Below are 20,983 nucleotides of genomic sequence, written 5' to 3' on the forward strand. Positions count from 1 at the left end.
ATGACCTGCTTTTATCTTCAGCTACATCCAGGCAGCCTTCGTTAAAATCCATTATAGCTCGGCATGTCTGTCTGAGAGCAGACTGTATGGGTTAAGAGCCCTAATTAGTCACCCAGGGTTGCATTCTGTTTGTTACTCTACAAAAATGAAATTGATAGGAGGCATATATAGCCTCAAAATAGGAATAAATTCAGGTAATGGTAATCCTAAAAGATGGAAAAATAGAAAATGCAACAGGTTGCACAAAACCCCCTAAATTCCCAGAATGGGAGAAATCCCTGCAAGAGCTGTGCCTCTGTGTGTGACAGCTCTTACCCAGGGGGTGATGGGGTCTGTCCCCACCAGAACTTTATAAATCTCTCTAAAATCCTTCTGTGCTTTTCTGTCTTACATGTGATGGCAAACAGCAATGCTGTTCATCTCTACTGTACCATGTGTAACTCTGCTGAACTAGAAAGGTCCTATGGACTTGTGACAGTGTACTAAGTTTCTATAGTTTTGGCTGTTTTCCTCTTTTTACTCATGAATGTTTAAATGATTTACAGGGTCCTTGTGCATCCATGCCCCTGTGCCATGAGCAGAGATTTGGCTGTCTCTCCCAACCTCACAGAAAAGGGCAAATGGCAGCTCAGGCTGACTGTGAAGGCGGTACATGCAGGAGAATATTAAAGGTAACAAGGCAGTGTTACTTTTACTTTTCTCATAAATATAACAACTAAGTACTCTAGGTGATAGTGATGCTAGAGTGGATTAAATGTCTATTTGAAGCAGAAATAGTTCTAATACTTGGATCTGCTTCACCCCTTCTCAGTTGCATGACTTGCACAAATGTTTGCTAAACTTTGTTATAACTCTCTTCTCAGGACACCCATCTTTTCAAACGGAGAATTCTGGCCCTGTTCTTAGTTACAGACAATTGAGTGCCTGCCATTATACTGAGACTAATTAGTACTTAGGCAAAATTATATTAGTCTGACTTCCTGAGTTGGTAAAACTCCTTATGCACTGTGTTTTAAAATGTATAACCAGCACAACAAACCTGTTGCATCTTAACACTGCAATGATTGCAAAGATTACATAGAATGTCCCAACAAATGAATCAGTAAATACTATAAACACTGTTGAATCTTAATCACCAGTAACTAATTGAAGTGTATGTCTGATTATAGAACAATTGAATAATTGCACCTCTTAGCCTTACCAAGAAGTTGCCATCTGGGGTAGGAATAGTGATGTGCTGGCAAGACCAGATGGTCTTCACATGCAGAAAGAACCTGCTTTTCATCAATAGCATGACTGCACTGCTAATTAGAGAACAATGAGCAAGACATAAGCCAAGGAGGAATTTCCAAATCTAGATTAGGTTTAAGAGATCCAATAAGATAATTTCAGGGCCAGGGTTTGAAATCATATTTGTTAACGTTGAAAACGTGAGCACTTTTTAATGACTTGATAGTCTGAAAAAGACATAGGCCCTTAAAACAAGATACAAATAGAATTTAGGTGCCTACTTAAAAAATGATTATGTGAAAACTCTTGACTCTTATTGTCTTCCTCATGCTGGAAGCTCCCCAAATTCATGATGTTCACATTCCTACTCTCCTCCTGCCACCCCCTCCACTTCCCCCCCCCCCCCCCCCCCCCCCCAATTTCTGCCTAAACTCCATAGCTAAAAAATCTATAAATGGTATCTGAAAAGGTAGTGAGTGCCTCTCTGTAAGACAAATGCTAATACTCCCAATGCACAATAAAGTGGATGCATTTATATAAGAAATCTAAGCCTCTAGATCTAACATAAGAAATCTAAGCCTCAGGCACACAGAATGTGCCTGTACTGATCACAGAATACAACCCTGTCTCAACTCCAATGCCTTCTGCCTCAAAGAGGACGGGGGGAAAAAACCAAACCCACACCAAAAACCCCAAACCCAAACAAACAAACAGAAAACCACCATGAGAGAAAGAAGAGATGGATTTACTTGTTAAATAGATATTAATGACTAGTTCTACAAGTTTCCTGCTGAGTTAAGATATTTTGGTGGGTTGTCAATTTCATTTGATTATCTTTCCACCAGAAGTTTTCTATAGCCAGAAAATAAAGGACTTGGTCCATGTATTTGATACTTCCAGAAATTTAGAGCACAAGGGCAAATAGCTGCTGCTACATGCGGCCTTTGTGAGTGGTTTGTGCTCTACATGGTCTGGATTTACTGTCACTGTGTAGATATGGTGTACTGTGTAGAGTTGCTCTACTAATGCAGGTGGTTATGTCTCAAAAATCTTGAACAGAAACACATAACTCCCTCCACTAAGTAGATTTTGGGTTCTACTCTAGAAGGCAAGAAGTTGAAAGCAAAGATTTTGATACGTGATGAGCATATCTCTCTATTGTTCTATGTTTTCCTTTTTTCTTTTTTTCTGAAACTTCAAACCCTTTGAGATTTTAGAGAAAACCACAAAGTACCAGATATTTTCCCAGATTCTTTCTGTAATGTGCTCAAACACTTTGTCCTTAAAATCTTGAGGATTCAGACAAGAGTATGAATCATGTAAGTTCTGGAAGATACTGGATTTCTCGAAATGGAGAGTTGTGATCCAGCTAAACTTATGTTTTTCAGATATATGTATCTTATCTTTTTACAGATCTTTAGAGAAAAATTAACTAGCACTTTCTTAACTCTCCAAATCTGACAGTTATTAGGTAAATTTCTTCTGAGAAAGTTTAACTGGTTTTATATTATAGTTTGGTGCCAGACACTCTCACAGAGTTAACTGGAAATAACTCTTTTTTTTTTTTTTTTTCCTGGTATCAGGAATCAGTCTGTACCTTCAGAAAATAAGAGTTTCTATCCGTCATGAATCTTCAGTTTTTCTAGGAATTGTTAGTAATTCTTTAGTTATTCCAGTACCTATCCATTATGTGATATTAAAACTCCATAAGTTATGTGATTCCTTTGCAAATTACTTTCATGTGTTGTTTTTTAGTTATTGGCAAATAATGTAGGTAATGGTCTTAAATTTCATATGTACCAACTTTCAACAACATTCATTAACAACAATGTGAGTATTTAACATAAGAAATCTAAGCCTCAGTGCCTTATTCAGTTATTCTTTAATGCCATTACTATTGCTATTTAATGCAAGTATACTTTTCCTAAACAGAATTGCAATGGTCAAACCTCATAAGATCTAGAACACATTTACTAAGTCTCACCCTGACCCTTCTGGCTCTGGAATAGAAAGTAGACAAAGGAATGACCAAGAAGAAAATACCAGAAGTGAAAGGTAATCAGGGCTAAGAAATAAGGAAAATGCTGGCAAAAACTAAAGCTTTTCTTTTTATTAACTTTCTGTTATACAGAAGCTAATAGAATACAGATCCCTATGCAGATCTACTGGCAAATGGATTGACTTGCAGAATTAATGCAGTACAGACCCTATAAAAGGAAACTCTGAATTGTTTAAAATTACCAGTCTTATTCATACACTTTGACACAGGTCTGATAGTACAATGTATGATGGGCTAAGGATAATACTAACTAATATTCCTAGGAAAATATTTTCTGTCTTTTAGTTTGTTGGATCAGAGAGAAGATTGAGATGAGAAAATTATAATAAAATAAAAATTTAAAATAAATTTCTCTTTCCTTTTGTCATATTTCACTCAATAATGGAACAGCTTTGAAATTGGAGATGTTTTTAACCCACTGTCAAAGCTGATAGTAGCAATTTATCAGCAGTATTTACTCAGCTGCTGTAAAGCTAGCGTCTATATAACACTGGAACATGAATTGATCTCTTTCTGTCTCCATCATGTTCTTGACCATACATCAGAAGAGGCTGAACAAGAAAGTAATCTCAGCTGTCTTCCATCTTTGTGTTCTGAAAAGTGAGTGACACTAATTTAATGGACTGGGAAGGGTTCTTGAATCAGAAACACTGATGGAAAGCTTCATCGGAGATTAATTTGGTATATTTTTGGTTTCTGATGTTTCAAGTGGGGTTTCAAGGATGTTGGGGGTGGGGGATAAAAGCCCCACCTTTCTATCAGAAAGCATAAAAATTATGGGTTTTGTTTTACTCCCTCTGAAGGAGAGAAAAAAATTCTTAAGTGTGGTATTTAACAGCATATGTGAGTGCACATGCCCATATCAGTTTTATTCAAAGAACATTCATAAGAACGCAAAGCTGATCTCTGGAAACATCATGTGCTGTTTTAATCTGACCTCTAATTCTCTAAGTTTCCTATATCAGCCAAACCAAAGGCAGGACTGTGCCTGTGAAGACAGATTCTAGATGGTATTTTTTCTCCGCCTTTGTCCACCGTGTGTCAGCGTTCTTTACGATTTCAAACTCTGCTCTGATGATTGGGTTATTCAGTGCTTTTTAAATACTAGCTCCAAATCCCAGACCCTTTCTTGTGGCTAACATTGCATCCATGTGTTATCTTCATCCAGTCTTACTCCTTGTCAAGACATGTTTTTCAATCTTTTTTCTGTCTTTCTTGGCTCTCCAGTTAAATTCTCCTGGGGAGCCTCCTGCAGTCCCAGGGACTCTGTCCTTTCTTTGGTACCATTTTTTTCCCCCAGTAACTCACAGTTCTTCCTCTGCACACTAGTGTCTTATCAGATAAATCTCCTCATGCCTCCTGCTTTTTGCAATTCTTGGTCTTTTTCTCCCGTTTCCCAAGGGCTAGTCCCAGTGTGTGTACTGCACATCAATCCCTGTTTTCCTTTTAATGGATTTTAATCCCATCTCCCTGTAATCTCGTTTTCTTTCCCCTTTCTCTTGTCTTTTCTGTATTTGAATATGGCAATGATTTACTGAGATCCATGGGGACACAGGGTATGTGCTCTTAAATTCCTACATCTGTCCTTAGTGTTGCAGGAGACATTTTTCTTAAGCAATTTCTACCGAAACCCAAGAAATGTCTACTGAATAGGAGCAGAATTTATCAAGCCCTTTCCTTATGAACTTTCAAGTTGTTCAAAATCTTGGAAACACTAACACATTTCTGAGACAAGTACATCAAGTTGGGGGATGGTGAGTTCATTTTTTTTTCAACATCAACAAAACAGTGTACCTCACTTTTTGCAGCAGCCAAATCACTATGATGTTTCTGCAGAATACCTAGGATGGAAAATTCCAGTCTAAACTACAAAAAAGTTTTCAAAGTTATAAGCAACTAAAAAATTAAAAGCAGGGTCTTAAAATAGGAACTGTTAAGCAATGCTACTAATAGCTGGTATTACCAGCCCCACCTATATAAAATATAAGCATTGCTGTTCTAATAGCCTAAATGCACTAAATACCACTAATGTAATCTTAGTAATTGCTACCAGAAAGTTGTGGCTCCTGTTTTCTTGACTTTATTGATCTGCCAAAATTATAAAGTGGCAGTACTTTATGTAAGTTTTATTTAAAAGCATAACTGGAGAGTGATGACAGAACAGTTTTATATACTAATGTGGTAAATATAGCTAGAACTCTGTTCAATATGCAAAGGAAGGAACAAGCCACTAAAAATGTTATTTATTCACTACAATTAAAGAAAAGTTTAAGGGTTTGGGTAGAATTTTGTTTTGGTTCTGACTTTTAAACTGTGTCTGTAAAAGAAGAATTCTATATATTAGGGCCCAGAAGCATGAACAAAGTACTTTACTGACTGATCCACAGTAAATTTTGAACACATTCAGATTAGCCTACAGTGCAGGGAAAGTGGGCCTATAACTAAGATTTGCCTCTCAGTTTCTGAGGGCTACAAACATGTACTTGAACAACATCTAAAATAATTTGCTATCTCTTATTATAGTAATTACCTTTGCTTTGGTTAGCACAAGACTCAGACAGCAGTGTTAAAACAGACATAAGGCCACAAGAAAAATGTATTTCCTAGTGCAAGTACCAATTCAGTTGATCCTATTGTGATGGTAAATTTCTTTGCAATAAAATTAATAATCCTGACAAGGTGCATTTTCATACTCCACTGCATTCATCTTTATATGAGAATTTCCTTTTTTCCCCCCTCTCAGGTAGCACAGAAGCCTCCTAGCTGTTGTTATTATTTGATATTGTCCATGAGCGTTAGACTCCTAGCTGACATGTAATGAGCCAATAAAGACGGTGTTAATAATGATACAAAGCATCACTGCCTTTATTTTCCATTCCAGTTATCTGCACAGATCCTATGGACTCCCATAAGCCTGTCTTAGTTCTCCTGCTAGAATAACATTAATGAAGAATTTACATTTCAGAACAAAATTGGTATTGTGATTTAATTAAGGAATTTTCACGTGAAATCAGCTCCTGTTAACATCTTAATTGGTTATCTTGTGGGTCATCTGGTCAAAATGGCATGTGCAGATTCGACAAAACCAGGTTGTTCAGGCAATTAAACTGTTATGAAATAAGAGGGAAAGTCCTTTTGTGTATTAATTCCCACTTAAAACCCAGAAGATGGAGGTTAGGAATAAATGTTCAGTTTTTGCTTAAAAGGAAGATTACATACATGATCCCACTGAAATTTGTGGTTTATGTTCAATGTTTTCATACATTCATAGAATCAAAGAACACAAGATTAGAAGGGACCTCAGGGATCATCTGGTCCAACCTTTCTTGGCAAAAGCTCAGTCTAGACAAGATGGCCCGGCACCCTGTCCAGCCAAATCTTAAAAGTGTCCAACGTTGGGGAATCCACCACTTTCCTGGGGAGACTATTCCAATGGCTGATCTAGTAAAAAATTTTCCTCTTGTGTCTAATCAGAATCTCCCCAGGAGTAATTTATACCCTTTACCCCTTGTCTTTTCCATGTGACTCATAAAAAGGGAGTCTCCATTGTCTTTGTAGCCACATCTTTAAATACTGGAACATGGTGATAAGGTCTCCTTAAACCTTTTGTCAGGACTGAACAGTGTAATATGAAAAGAATAGTCAGAAGTCCAATACTTACTGTAAAGAATTGCAGAAATTTCCCATAATTGGATGATAAACTGGCGGGTGGAGATTAATTTTGATAAATGCAAAATAATACACTTGGAAAATAACATTTATAAATGCATATAAATAATGAGCTCTAACCTGAATTTACAGAGAAGATTTTGGTGTCAATGCTGATATTTCTCAGTAAATATTAGATCATTGCTCACAGCAGAAAAAAGACAAATTGAATGCTAAGAATTATTAGGAAAGGGATTGATAACAAAACAGAAAAGCAGATTATGCAACAGAATAAATCTATGGTGCTCCCACATCTTGATAACTGTAAATGATTCTGATCATCTTATCTGAAAAGGCTGCAGTAGAGCTGGATTAAAAAAAATGACAAGGTTGATAAAAGATGTGGAATGAAGCTTGTGTAAGGAGAGGCTAAATAAGCATTTCAGCTTTGAAAAGAGATGATTGAAGGGGAAGAGTGGTGTATAAAACTGTGAATGTCTTAGAGGAGATGAAAATTCGGGGGGGAAAAATGTTCACTTTTTCTTATGACAGAAAGATAATAAAAATGTCCATCAGCAGCTTTACAACAAAATAATACACTTGTCATGTGACATAGAATTAAACTGGAATACTCTTTGACAGGAGGTTGTGATAGCCAAAAGTATAAATGGGTTAAAATATAATTTGGACAAACTCATGAAGGATATATCTGTTAGTGGCTGTTAAAATTGTCATTTCGATGTGGTCCTTGTGTTCAACGTACTGAAACACTGGTTATTTCTACACTCCTTCTTGGGCATCTGCTACTGGCCAGAAGAAGCAATTAGATACTGAGCTAGATGAACCTTAAGTCTGACATGGCTTGATCACTGTCATGAAGCTTACAGTCTTCCTCTAGGGATGGTAAATCTTGGGGGAACACTACTTTGATGAAGACAGTGTGTAAAGACTTTGTGTATTGCTTTACTTTTGATGTCCTTTGATGATTAGAATTGAGACAAAACAATATGTAACAATATGTAAATCATATAGTTAATAAATTATTGTTGCACATGATAACATAGGACCAATTTTGAGATGTTTCCACTGCAGCTGAATGCAGATTTGTTTAATCAGATTTTCATTCTAACATGTGCAGATACACACTGTCTTCCACATTCACTGTTTGCTCTTAAAGAGAAAGGTACTGTGTCCCCATAGAGGGATCACTTTCTTAGGTACAACTGCTCTCTTTTGTTTGTTTATTTGATTGGCATGATAGTCAAGAATTCTTCGAAACTGTTTCATGGTAGTTTTCTACCAGCACTATATTCTCATTTCTATCTGCAGTGAGGAGAAATAAGTATTTACTTTTCCTGTGTTCCTGTACTATAATGATAAATCTAGTATTTACCTCAATGACCATCCAATGTGACAGGTATTTGAAAGTTCACCTAGCCATTGAGCAGGTGCTGGAAAGACTTCAGCAGCTGTAAATTTTGAGGGAAGGGAGAGGAAACATTTGCACTAAGGAGTCCCTTATGCTCTTCAAAGAGATAAACATGTTCTGGCTTTATATTCCTATAATCTGTGATGTCTGGAACATCTTTCAGCAAATGTAGAGACAGTGCTATTGTAAATGTTAATGTTATGTTGGGCTTTTTGACCTTGCTAGCTCCATACTCCAGTTGGAGTTAAGAAGTTTAATGTATCATCTTCTCCCTCTGTTTACTTGTACGTTTTACTTAGTTGGAGAAAGTAATTATGACTAATTAGACACTTAATTTCAGCCTAGTAATTTATTTAAATAGCTTTGTAATTCATTGGTATGAACATTTCCTTAACAACATGTTCATCAGGAAACATTTATGGAAAAACTCTTTAGGCTTGTAGGAAGAGATGTTATGAAGGATTTAAACACATAAGACACATACTGTAGCAGGCTTCACAAGCTGTGTGCAGAGAATCAGGATACAGCAGTACAGTTTGGCCCAGACAGAGCTCCCCTGCTAAACTTGGTTTAGGAGAGAGTACTACCCTGTGTCTGAGCTATTGCCATATTGCTGCTGACATATTACCTCAAGCAAAGTCCACAACAGCTGCCTTGAATCCAGCTTGGAAGTTAGCAAGGACAGGGGATTTCAGGTGATCTTCTGCTTGAATGCAGGTATAGCCCATACCTAGAAGTGAAGCCTGAAAATCTTTGCCATGGGAGGCAGAGAATAGTCAGTGCTAGCCAGTATAAAGGTTTGGGCATATGTAAATGTCTCGAATCCTCTCCTGCTCTTCAGCTGAGGTACAGCTTACTTGAGGCCAGAGTGAAGGATCCTACGAGTATAATCTTTATCTACACTTCTGAAGAGCCCCTTACAACTTTGCAGCCAGGATACAAGGTGGAAGACAAGGCAGCAGCAGCAGAAGCTTCTCCCAATTGCTGAAGACCCCAAACAGACATGGGGACTCCTAGTCCATGCAGTAGTGTGGCCGGGTTCAGCACAGCATTAACACTCATGATGCCAAAGGGTAGGTCAAGCTTGATAGGATGCTTAACTGAGTCTAAACAGCTTAACTGAAAAGTGTAAATGCAGAAAATCTGATGCATCTGAATGCAATCTGAATGTTATGTACAGCAGCCATGGGGATCCCACCTCTGGGGTCTGCAGATGACTATCCTTTATGTGACAGTTCATAAGGTATGGACTGAAGATCTCATAGATTCAGGAAATCCATGTCTGGATCTAAAACACTTTTCAGATTAAGAAGTGCCAATAACCTCAAGTATCAAATTAGAAGATTTTAATTCCTAAGCATTTAGAAAATGAATGCTTTATCAACAAAGCTTAAAATGTGGTTAACTTAGTAGAAGAGAAGCCTTTGAGATATCCATATAAAACACTTTAAACTCCTTAATGAAGATCTCTGTCTAAACTATTAAATGTAGCAGCCCTTCCACGCAGGAAGCACTGGCCTCTGCCGGTTCGTATTGAAAGAATATACCTTGAATTCACACAGCCCTTCTAATTGCAGGATCTTAATGTGCTTTTACAAACTGCACCTATGCTCTAGGAGCCAACTACTTTGCTACAGATAACTGCAGAGAATAATGTAACAGCTACTTTCTATAGTCCCTATAGAGATGAATGGAGATTACTTCAGAGCATCTTAGATTAGGATTCTACAGTTATTTGTCTGTGTACTTGACTATTGGGACCATGGTGTCCCTCAGTTAACGTAAGACACTGCTGTTACATCTATTGAACATGCAGTTCCATTGCTCAGGGTCTGTGTAACTTGGGAATCGGGCACTTAGGTTTAGGTTCCGAAGTTACAGGGAGCACTGTACCTGAGTACCAAAATCAGCATCACCGTCCACTTTGACACTTAAGGTTTGTTAAGTGCCTGTGTATGAGTACAAACTTACAAATGAGAGAGAGAGAGCAGCTAGGCCCTTTTGCAAATAGGGATGAAACAAACACTTCTAAGTGCCAGAAGCATCAACCAAATTCCCTGTGTATGCCTGTGTCTACTGGTGTCTTCAGCAGTAAGCATGGGAGAGTGGAATAGAATTTGCTTCTACCGGTGGTCAGAGCGTGTGTTCAGGAAGCAGAAATCCTGCTTTAAGTTCCCCTGACCTCTAGGCAATAAGAATGGGGGGAATTTGCATGTGGAAAAAATGCACCAGGGAGGAGAGAGAGAGGGAGTGAGATAAAGTGTACACACACATGGTCTTGTAGCTTATTGCTTAAAGCACTCTTAATACATAGGCAGGAAAGTCTCCTTTCCAAAGTCATCTTCTGATTTTTACCTGATGAGTGTTCAATGCAAAACACATGTAAAATGTAATGTTTCCCAAGGACTGCAGATGTTCCTTGAATCAGTAATGAGCACTTGTCAATGCAGGATTCAGCCCATCTGAAAGGCAAAAGAGTGAAAAAAGGAATCAAATCTAAAGGATTCATTGCAGTGGAAACTGAACTTCAAGAACAGAAATATAATTTATGTATTCCAGCCTAGAAGTTAATTAATAGAAGACCTGTGAATAAAGAGAGGAAAAGTAAATTGTGCTCTATAAATCACAAAAGAGATCTGTAGACTTCAATGAGAGTTGGTAGCAGACTTTCTGGCTAGCTCTAATCAATGCCAGATGCACATATTGTAGCTTTAAAGGATTTGATATAAACTTGGAAAAACGAGCATGTATTAACTAAGTTTATGACCCACACTGTACTTGACTTCAGATGTGTTTAGAAAGGATTTGGAGCAGAGTACAGCCCAATGCATAGTCTGGTGCCAACTCCACCCAGGCTGGAAAGGTATCTGTCATTCCTGTGTATTATAACCAATAATTTGCACCAAGTAGTTTGTTAGTATCACTGCAATGCAGTGAGATGGTTTCCAAGATGAGCTATGGGAGGCGTATTTCAACTGGGTGCATTGCTAGGGGGATATCTGTTCTTGTGACACATCTATGTTTGTTCTGTCCTTTAAAGATATGTAATTTTGAACATGAAAACTGTGTATTTGTGTCTCTGCTTACATGGAAATGTACACAGCCCTAAGGACTCCGTGGGTCAGATTGCCCGGGCTTTTCATTTGACTGTAGGTTTACACATTTTCTTTCATGTGTGCCACAAATTCTTGGAAAGCTGCTTCTGGGACCAGAGGTTTCTGGACAGGTTGCAGCCAGAGTGTGTGCACTGAGTGTTAAAGAACACTATTCTAATGATCCCTGGGCTCTCCTATACCAGCATGCAAACTGTCATTATCATTGTGATCTGAATAATATTAGAGAATGGCGTAAGGTGTCTAAGCCAACAATTCTGACTTGCAGCTGGTAGAAGGAGAGAAACACAATTAGTTACAAATGTTCGTATGCAAAAGAACATAGTCTGCATCCTCAAACCAGTAACTTCTTCAGAATATTTAACTGTCGATTCCATGATGCTCCAGTATTTATTGGTTGGTGTGTTGGTTGATTTAAGGACTACTGTTTCCCCTTGCAGTCTGTTATTTGTTTGCTGATAAATCCAAAGAAACCGAATTGCACTCATCGTAACATATTAATATCAAGTGGGAGACATTTCCATCTTTTTTTAGGTTGTAGAATCTGCATTCAAGATAACGTCAGCTTCCACTGAAATCAAAGGTACCATCAGTAAGGTCTGTGCATAGGACAGTTTCAGTGACAAAGATTTTCTTATCTTCCCCAAATACAAGGAGTTAACCAAAGATGCCTCTTTATATGTGTATTCATGCAGAGTAAAAGCTGTGCTCTGAGATAATTTGTGGATTTTCTAAATGTCTAACTTCACGACTCAAGAAATGGTGTATAGGGTTACCTTTCTGACTCCTACATTATTCTTGCAATCTTGGTATCTGCTACATACCAAAGAGTCTATACAGATGAGAGTGATTGTTTTCCACAGCAATTCTAGGGATGAAATGAAAGCTTGATGACACAAGGCAGTGTACCCATCTTCCCTGTGATGCTGTTTCCCCGTATGCAGCTTTTGGTTACACCAGCTTGATGGTTTCCCAAATATTGCCTCCAACATAGTTTCATTTCTCAGGAGCAGAAGTAAAGCAAGAACAAATGCTAGAGCTCTTGTCTGAGGGTGGGTGTTTATACCTAGCAGTGTTTGCCCAGGGCTTCCCTCAGCTAGTGAGCAGCCAGCTCACTGTGCACATCACAGGGAGGGATATCACCTGAGGGGCCTGTGGTTGTCCTGAATTCTGCACTGCACAAAACTGGACTAGTGGGGGCTCAATCCTTAGCATACAGAGGGAAGCAGTCCCAGGACACTGTGGAAAGAAGTTGATCAACCAGATCCAAACCTTTCTGTTTACCCTGCTCTAACTGAAGGGCTGAGATAAACTATGCCAATATTTTCAGCAAGGATATTTCTTAGAAGGCATGGCAGTGGCTGGGCTCAGTTTGAGTGGGGATTCATGGATTTTTTAATGGTTAGTTGAGAGGTAATCTAGAGGAAAATCAGAATGGTGTTCTGAAAAGACAACAAAAAGGATAATGACTGAAGAGGCATAAACCAAAGGGCTTCAGGAAAGAGGTCCCTTGCAGAAAATACAAGAATAAGACAAGTAACAAGGCATGACAGCAGGTATCAGGGGAGAAGTGTTCAGCCACACCATGGAGTTCAGTGTCAACCCTACACCAGGCATAAATTACTAAGTGTGTAAAAATGCAAATAACCAGCTGGTAATTTGTTCAGTAAGTTTGTAGAAATAAAATGGGAAGAGCATCTAACTTCGGAGATCAGAGTAGGGAAGCCTTGACTAAGTTTTCCCCTCCCCAGGGCGATACACAGACCATGAACTGCTGCCCAAAGTTAACGTTTCCTTGAAAGCACAGACCTGCCTGCTGCCTTTTGTGATGAAATTCTGCCTTCAGTCTCTCTCTACCCCTATCAAACTTATGTAAAGAAGAAATAATTTTCTGTGAAAGCTGGGACTGATTTTGGTCTAAAATGTGAAATTTCCAATTCCTGTTTTACACACAGTAAATAGCATCAATTATATGTAACATTTACTGATGATTATTATAAATTACTGCAGCTAAGAGCTGCAGATCCCATTACAAATGAAGTTTTGGAAAGAGTGGACTGTCATGCAATGTGTATTAAATTTATAGCATGGCTGCTCAGTTCAATAAGGTACAGATTATGAATTAAAAGTCAATAATGGGATTATAAGCATTCAATTACAGAGTTCTTTTTCTAATTATCTGCAATCTGTCATCCAGAAAGTCTATGATAACTCATCTGAGCACAACAGCGATGTATCTGCTGCTCAGCACAGAAAGAAAGCTGACTCTCCCCCTCCATTTTAATGTGTTATGACTTATGTATTCCTGTCTCTTTTTCACTGAATGAAGGGGGAGAAAAAAAGGTATCTTGAGGTATATAGACCTGGTTTTACCTTTGGTATGCAAATAGCACTCTTGGAGATACTGTACCGGAAAACAGGCTGGAATAGATTATTGTGTAGTTCAGCTCCTCAGCCAAGAGGAAGGGAAATGAGATCTGCACTATGTTCCCAGTTATTCTACTGACTCTCTTTCTGTCTGACTCTTATTCTGTCTCTATGCATCTATAAAATGGGCACACTACTAGCTGAAAGGAACTGAGCAGTTTTAATTATGGCTTTGAGAAACACTACGATATTCAGTACTTCTGCTTAGTTCATCATGTGGAATGACCATCTCTTGGGATTAAAGGAGAAGAATAAGGCAAGGACTGTAGATCTAAAAAGGAGTGCTGGTCATCTTACCTCCAGGGACATATTTTGGAGGTCTCAAGGAGTACCGAGGGGTGAAGGCAAACCGCTGATAAAAATAATTTGTCAAAATAAACTTGCAGATAAAGCAGAAATTCCAAAGAGAGGATGAGAAGGGAAAGCTGAGTGTCAGGAACAATTTTTGTCACTGCATGTTGTGGCCTTAGATGTTAGACATGGGCCAATTGCTAACCTCTTGGTTGGTAGTGGAAGAACCCAACTATTTTCCCAAGCTTTTTCTTAAGAAACAGACTGAATGATGGTGATCGGGTTCAAAAGGTGGGATTCCTTTCTGAGAAGGGTTAGGGTCAGGTTTCTGGGAAGGCTTTTTATTGTGGCCATTGGATTAGCTGGAATTTTGTGTGTAATTTTAAATGATCTGTATATTTTCCCTAGATCTTTGGAGAGGCACGTTTTAAAATCTAAAGAAATAAATAGAATAAATAATAGAATATATGTTCTTCAGCTGGAAGTTTTTTGAAAAGCTACTTAACCTATTTTGGTCTGGAAATGGTGATTAAATGTTAAACTCCCTTGTGATATTACTCCTGGGTTTGGTTGGGTATTTTTAAGATATTCATTCCCATGGCATCTGTGTTATATCTGTCTTGTTTTGCCTATGTGGTTTGTGGCTGAAATTTTGGGGTGATAGTTAATTTCTTATCGGCATTCCTATTTGTTATGCCACTATTGGCATAACAGCTATTTGTCCACTTCAAAACATGTCATTTTGATCCCATTGATCCACTCCTTTGTGTTTCAATTTGTCCCCTGTGTCACCTCTCTGATATGGGCGCATCCATCAGTTTCATGTCATGTGGAACTCATGACGTTGCTTCCTCATAGATAAGATTTTCCATGTTAGACTCCTGAATAGGGTATCTAGGTACTTGGATGCCAAGGCCGTGTTCACAGCATCAGGACTCAAATAGAACAAAGTAAACCTGTTTTTGACAACAGTTACAAATGTCTTATTTTTCCCACTGCTTCTCAAAGACTTTCAGGTGCTGTCAGTGATATATTTTGCCCAGCTAAACACACATTTTATCTGATGCGAGTTCTGCCTAATTAACTCACGACAGTTTTTTTGCCATGCTTCAGAACTGCTGCTGGAGCTGCAAGCAGGAATCACACCGAGATTCACAAAACAAGGTTTTAACCAGAATACTGAGTAAGAGCATCCTTAGTTGTGCGTCTAAGGTGCCCTTGCTTAAGGTACCATGCCATTGTAAATCTGCCTATGAGAGAGAGTAATTTCAGCGAACAGCCTTAGGGGTTGCCTGTGAGGACTGACAAAACCATGCACTGTAGGAGAAGATCAGGTTCAAGACCTTCTAAGGAACCTGAAGGTGTACAAGTCCATGAGATCTGATGAGATGCGTCTGTGGGTCCTCAGGGACCTGGTGGATGAAGTGGCGAAGACAGTATCCACCCTGTTTGAGAAGTCACGGCAGCCCAGGGAAGTTCCAGCTGACTGGAAAAGGGGAAATGTGACTCTAATTTTTCAAAAGGGGAAAAACAGAAGACCTGGGGAACTATAGGCCAGTCAGTCTCACCTCTGTGACCGGCAAGGTCATGGAGCAGATTGTCTTGGGAACTCTGTTAGAGCACATGGAAAATAAGGAGGTGATTGGTGACAGCCAACAGGGCTTCACTAAGGGCAAATCATGCCCTGCCAAATTTGTTGGCCTTCTATGACAGTGTTAGTGTTGGTGGATAAGGGAAGAGCAACTGATGTCATCTACCTGGCCTTGTGCAAAACTTTGACTCTATCCTACATCACATCTTTGTCTCTAAATTGGAGAGACATGGATTTGACAGGTGGACCACTTGGTGGGCAAGGAATTGGCTGGATGGTCTCACTCAAAGACTTATGGTCTATTGCAAAAGGTCCAAGTGGAGAGCAGTGATGAGTGGCATTCCTCAGGGGTTGGTATTGGGACCAGAGCTGTGTAACATTGGTGCTGGTGACATGATCAGTGGGATTGAGTGCACCCTCAGCAAGTTTTCCAATGACACCAAGCTGTGTGAGGCAGTTGACACCCTGGAGGGAAGGGAGATGCCATCCAGAAGGACCTTGACAGGCCTGAGAGGTGGGCCCAGACAAACCTCACGAAGTTCAACAAGGCCAAGTGCAAGATTCTGCACATAGGCTGAGGCAATCCCATGCACAGGTACAGGCTTGGCGATGAGTGTGTTGAGAGCAGCCCTGTGGAGAAGGACTTGGGGGTAGTAGTGGATGGAAAACTGACTGTGAGCCAGCAATGTACGCTCAAGCCCAGAAAGCCAACCATGTCCTGGGCTGCATCAAGAGAAGTGTGGCCAGCAGGTCAAGGGAGGGGATTCTCCCCCTCTACTCTGCTCTTGTGAGACCTCACCTGGAGCACTGTGTCTGCTCGAGTGGGTCCAGAGGAGGCCACGAAGATGATCAGGGAGCTGGAGCACCTCTCCTGTGAGGACAGGCTGAGAGAGTTGGGGTTGTTCAGCATGGAGAAGAGAAGGCTCCAGGGAGACCTTATAGCGACCTTCCAGTACTTAAAGGGGGCTACAGGAAAGATGGGGAGGGACTCTTTAACAGGGGGTGTAGGGATAGGATGAGAGGTAACAGTTATAAACTGACAGAGGGTAGATTTAGATGATCTATAAGGAAGAAATAGTTTACTGTGAGGGTGATGAGGTACTCAACAGGTTGCCCAGCAGAGTTGTGGATGCTCCCTCCCTGGAAGGCTTTGAGCAACCTGATCTAGTGGAAGGTTGTGTCTGCCCTTGGCAGGAGGTTTTGAACTAGATCATCTTTAAGCTCCCCTTCAACCCAAACAATTCTGTGATTGATTCTATGACTGACTTTGGGAGAGATTTGAATTGTTCATGTGGCTGAAACATGGGTCACTTTGGTGCTGTTCATTGCTGTCTGTGCTCCACATGTCTGTGTTTAAGCCTGTTACTGGCGAAGGAGAGCTGCAAACCCTGAGTAAGCTTTTTGTGAATAAGCTGGCTCAAAAAGATTTCGTGGGCTGTTGGGGTTTTGTGTGTGTGTGTGTGTTTTTGTGGCTTTTTTCCAAAGACTAATGCACATTTTCCCTTGTCTGAGTCTGTCACATTACAAAATTTCAAGGGCAAACAGCTATATGCTTTCCTTCTGTTTCTCTGTTCACTTCTGACAAACCAGAGTAATGTTTGTCATCCACGGTACTGTATTTTTCTCTTCTCTAAAGATTACCCTGTTTTCTATAGACTCAGTGAAGACTAGCATGGCAATAATTGAGAGAGATGAAAGGTAGGAAGTAATGTAACATCATCTGCCAACTAAGTAAAATCCAGAACAAAATCACAAATAGGCACATTATGAAAGTTTGCTTAAAAAAAGGTCAGTTTTTTTAAAACATGGTCTTTTTTTGCACCTGTAACTTACTGGCACAGCTGATGTCATTTAGGCTCCAATTCAGCAAAGCACTTAACCATGCTACTTAGTCCTGTTGACTTTAATGGGAAGTAATTACATGTTCCAACACAGCACATACAGAAGTGCTTGGCTGAATCAAGGTTTTAGACGACATAATGAGAACCTGATTGGGAGGGAGGAGGGGAAGACAAATTAATGCTGTGCTCAAAATCAAGCTTTTACTCTCTGAATATATACAGTAGGGATTCATTTGTGGCAGTGCTCTCCCTATGTTGTGGCACACATTGATCTCATTGCTATACAAAAATCAGGAAGATAAAATACCAATGACAGTATCCATGCTATCTCACATGGAGTCCACATACAGATTGTCCCAGACTGTAACTGCTTCATAGTGATTTAACTCCAAATTATACTGGTTCTTTCTTCCTTTTGCTTTTTTCCTCCTTTCCAATATTCCACTTCTTTCTTTATTTTTCATTTTCAAGTAAGGACAGTATTCCTATCTTATACTTGAATGGATTGCCATTTTGATTATGTTTGTCAGTGCTGCTGTTGATGTGAGCTGTATTAAAATAGCAAACTGAAGTAACACTGGCACCAGACAGTCATCACTGATTAACATCACCTCCAGCAAAATCTTACAACAGAGCTCTAAGGCTACCTGCTCTATAGTCCTCAAACTGTAGTATGGTAAATATTGTCCACATAGTGCCACTGTGACTTCCAGTCACTCCCGTTGCAATACACCCGGTCCGATTTCATCTCCTTGAGAAGATTTTATTACTGAGCATGGAGCAAATCCTGCTCACTTTGTATCCCTGCTGACATTAATGATCCTATTTGCATAACAGATTTGGCTCAAGGGATATATGGGTAACAGTATTGCTTTTCTTAAATTCTCATGGAAAGATGGTGCTCAAGATGTCATGGCTGAATTTGCACAGCTTTTTTTTTTTTTTTTTTTTTAATGCAACAATCTATTGTTAATAAACCAACAAGAAAAAAAAATATTTCTCTGGTGTTTGTATGTGTGTGTAGATGATACAGCATACTGTGAGCTTATATCCAAGCCGACTAATTCTTCCACAGTTGATTTAAACAGGCTATTGGGGTTAATGAGATTACTAGCTTCTTGATTTCTGAGAAACACACCAAAATTCAATGGAAGAATTCAGTCCATCTGTTTATTGTCAAGGACCTGAGTAACCAGGTAAGTAGGGGTTGCTGCCTGCACATATGTTGTTTTGGATTACAAAATATTATTGAGGGGGTCACTCTTAATCAGTGATCTTTTTTGTTAGACCATCCTGCTGAGATAACCACAGTCTTCCCACAAGCCCTGCAAAAATATCTGGTCTGCCTAAAGTGAAAACTGTGTCACAACCTGGTCCCTGCCTTCCAAGCACTTTGGCACAGAAATGATTTGTGTCACTGCCCTGGCCAGCCCCAATGAGAGCAGGGGTTGTCCATCGCTGGTGGCTGCTGGCCCCAGCACCACCTTCCCCCCAGGGGAGCCACACAGGGGCTGCTCCCTCCATCACTGTTGCTGGGGTTTAGCTACCAGGGACAGCATGGGAGCGGGAGGTGTTGGAAGTTGTCACCCTTTCCTGCAAGGTGTGTTAGTGCAGATGGAGCTTGACCCAATAAAGGGACCTGCTTGTGCAGTGAGACACCACCAGCCTTGCTGGCTGCTCTCGGGACAAATGTCAAGAGTCCAGCCCTTTCTTTGCCTCCCCTGTCAATCTATTGCCTTTCTAACACTTTGCATGTTTGTTTGCAGTCCTTCACAATATCTTTTGAAGACTTCCAGTATGATTTTGTGGAGGATGTTATAGACTCACTTGTCATTGTTCACTTTAAAAAATGTTAAGGAGAATCTTGGTAGTCTGGTAGCTCATAATATTTTTTCCAAAAGTTTGGGTGGGGGGACACACCAGCAATCCCTTTTCTGTCCGTGCAGCAAGGACAGCATCTTGCTGTGACCAGGATGGTTATAGCACTGCACTCATTTTTCTCAGAGGAAAAGTTCTTCTGGCTCAGCCTTGACAGAGCAGTGTCCTCACCTACTGAGTGCTGGGATGGAGCTTGACAGGTGCTTTCCTTGACAAAAAAGTATAGGAGTGTAAGGCTGAAAATGTGGGATTTATTGGTTTAATTGGTGGAATGGGAAAAAACCCTCCACTTTTTTTTTTTTAAAGGATACAACACCTTGGGAGAAAGTAATAACTTATTTCAGAAATATGATGCTAACAGTTCTCCACTGGTTTCCAGGAAATATAGGGTTTGGCTGCCTTCCTTACACAGTCTCCAGGGCTGAGTTGTACCCTGCTCTGCTAAGCCAGGCTGGAATTTGCGGGAAGCTGTGGGCAAATGTCTGAAGACAGGGGGAATATCAGAAGAAATACTGATGAAGAGATGTAAGAGAGAAAAATAAATCCCAGTGACATTGAAAGAATGACTCTATCAGCATATTCAGACAATCATGCAAGGCCATCTGTGCTGGGCTATATGTCCTTAGGCAATGCAAGCATGGTGGGGAAACACAGGGAAGGGGCACAGGGTGTCTATGCCCTCGTGCAGTTATGGTCTCTTTTTACTCTCTTCAACCTAAAGTTACTGAGTTCTTGTACCACTGCCAACAAGACAATGAACAAACAGCTATGCAAGTTTTTTACTCTATTCCATCGGAAAATATTTTCTTTAATGAAGGGTCCTGCATGCAGCTTCTGCATGATGCTCAAGATACTGCAGACACTGCTGGTTTGCTAAATAGGCAATGGCATGTGTTTCTTCATTTCTTTCCTAGCAGCTATGGCTGTGTGTACACTAACAGCATTGCGAGCTTACTATAGACATAAGTTTCTAGAAACATGTTAGCCAAGGATGGTGACTCTTAACCATATTTTTAAGCTGTTAAACTCAGTATATCCTAGATATTATGTGACACATGAAAATAAATGATGTGACATGTTAGCAAGCATATGTAAAATATCATTCTTTTCCTGATTTCACCAGTTATGTTTACAACATTACTGTTGCTTTTTTATAATTGGTGCAGAGCTTGAATCCTAATCTTGATGGGTGTTTGCTGTGGTGTATGAAAGCTTTGGGTTTTCCCTTTCTATCAGATATTATTGCCTCTCTGCTGCAATAGATCAAATTGAGAGGACAGGCAGTTGGTGCCCTTCCCTGACTGCTCTGGCTGACATTCCTGAAAGTTGAATTAGGGACAGTGTTATTTACTCTATCTTTTGCTGCACTGAGAGAATAAATTCCAGCGTCCCTACCATGTGTGTTGTCTTCACACATTGGAAAAAGAGGCTGTGTTCCTTCTGAGGCAGATTCTTTACCATTGATGGGAAATTAAA

Source organism: Athene noctua, chromosome 7 (genome assembly GCF_965140245.1).
Source record: "Athene noctua chromosome 7, bAthNoc1.hap1.1, whole genome shotgun sequence".
Taxonomy (NCBI): domain Eukaryota; kingdom Metazoa; phylum Chordata; class Aves; order Strigiformes; family Strigidae; genus Athene; species Athene noctua.